Below are 2,580 nucleotides of genomic sequence, written 5' to 3' on the forward strand. Positions count from 1 at the left end.
ACAATGGGTTAACGACTCTGTCCTCCAGAATCTATTCACTGGACAGCATCGTATCATCTGCTATTGATATAATAGAGCAGGACATGCTAATGTTACAACATTGCCAGTCCCAATTACATTCTATTGTACAGCTAGGTTGGACGTTACAAAACCTGTGTTCAGGCTATGTGCCATGGCGTTTAATCAACACAACTTCATTGTTTTCTATCTTTAACCTCACTGATAAACAAATCAGTTTGGCACAGAAAGGAGGAGACTATACGATACTGAGCATTGAAAAACATGAGAGATTACCACTGACAATGTCAGAAAGACCAGTCATTGAATGGATAATACATGGGACCATTTCAATCCTGATAACAACTGTTCAGTTTCAATACTGCCAAAAATATATACCAGCAGGCCTGTATGAAAGGTTGGGTAAAGGATACATCAAATCGACCTGGAATTTACCTTATACACACAAATGTTACTGTAAAGGGAAAAAAGAGGTATTTCTTAGTGGTAATGATTGTAAAAAATCACTAAGCAATACACTCCTGTGCCAAGGTATTAACTTGCATGGGGCCGGTCAAGGTTCTTCAAACAACCTTTCATGTCATCTTCAGGGTACCCCTACTACACAGATAGAGCCATTTTTCAAACAGCTTTCCAACTGTAGCTACGTTTTAATAAGTGATCACAGCTGCTGTGGCATGGTAACTGTGACTTCCAGGGTCGTTTGCTGTATGCAAGTATTGTATCCAAACAGCAATCCAGACATGGAGGCGGCAATATGGCCTTATGTGAATATCTCTTCTATTCGAATTGATACTTTAAGCAGAATGAAGTCTTTTCTTTTACAGACAACTGTGCATTTAACCTCGTCCAAAGAGGCATATGACCTGCAAGTTGCAAGGACAACGGCAGAGATACATACCCTATTATCAACAAATTGTCCAGCACATTTCATAGAAATGTTAAGCCAAATCTTAAACATTTCAGATACCAGTGGCATCGCACATGTATTTAAGACAATTTTTACAGGACTGCTAACACCCTTCGAAGCAGTTCTTGGCATCTTTCCGAATTTTGTGCATTTGCTCTTCGGCGGCCTGCCTCTTACGATCCTAGCAATACGATATCGAGACCGTATCACTAAGGTCCTCGGATTGGCCCGGCTAAGAGATCTGAATGCTACCTGGTTTCTTTCATTCAGACCAATTTGGCAAAATTGCATCTTACCTGTGCTTCGATGTCTGCTATGCGGAGAAGAATGCGCGTTGGACGTGTGTCTTACACTACCATCAGCAGTACCAATGGATTTCGACGCTTTGCTTTGTCCTGTTACGACTCATGTAACGTATTGTCCCCAGCGGCTACCTATTCTGATGACGGCATTCGTTGAGACTTCACCATTACGATTAAGTGGCGGTGAGGTACGAGATGAAAGCGGCACCACACAAGTACAATCTTCTGTGAACATTGCTGATCCTGACATTGATGATGGCAATGCATTGCACATTTGCACTATTTCCACCTTTTCGGATTTGACCCAACTTTCACCTACTGTTGTAGAGAAAATTTTTATTGACCTATCAGAATTAATGTTCTCCCCTAACAACGAGAATAATATTTGAAGATAAACGAGCTCACAGCGTTCCCTGAACTCTGAATTCGGCCTTCAATTTTGATAAACAGAACTCCAAAAAGACAGTGACATTATTTTTTTCTCCCTTCCCGAGAACGAAATTATTTTTCCCTAAATTTCCAAAATATTGACCATTTTTTGGCACATGGTACTCTGCTTAAAGTAGAACTATTCTTAGAGAACAGAAGTTCTATTTTTAGAGACTCTAGAGACAATATTTTGAATCAGCCTCTAGCATATGTACATACCTGTATAACTTTGTGATGAAATGGTCTCGACTTTTTTTTCTGTATTCAGAGCCATTTCATAAATTTAATTTTTCAATTCATTCAGCCTATATTCATATTTGCATTTCCTGAAGGATAACTCTGCTTGAAAGCGTACAGTATAATACTCATTTCGTGTATCTATACCATTTCAAATGCATTTCATTGTATTTTGGGGTGGGTTGGAAAACACATGCATACCTATATGTTTATATATTGCTTAGTATTTAGTAATGATGGACATTATACATGGAGTGGGTGTTGTGAATGTATCTAGGACCCTAATTAATTATCCCTGTTTCATATCCTTATGCGGTTATGATAAATCATGTCCTAATGAAGACATACAAATCTTACCCATATTCAGCAATAACCCACGCAGCCCAAATACGGCAAGGCTACTTCCTTAGATTCCTAGAGAGCACAACGAGTTCTTTCGACACACCAAACCTTTAGTAACCTGGGGATTCCCCATGACTTTGTTTTGATTTGTCATTGAACTCCTGCGAGCACTAAAGTAACAGTCAGTTCTTAGTGACATCTTTATTGACGTCTTATGTCCAACCTTACGTCAAACACTGCACCTTCCAGGTATAAATATACCAACACTTGCCTTAAGCAAACACACGGTGGTGTGGAGCAGAGCGGCTATCTACTTATCCGAAGCCCAGCTGATGCGAGAGC

This window comes from Lissotriton vulgaris, unplaced genomic scaffold, assembly GCF_964263255.1.
Source record: "Lissotriton vulgaris unplaced genomic scaffold, aLisVul1.2 SCAFFOLD_4136, whole genome shotgun sequence".
Lineage (NCBI taxonomy): Eukaryota > Metazoa > Chordata > Amphibia > Caudata > Salamandridae > Lissotriton > Lissotriton vulgaris.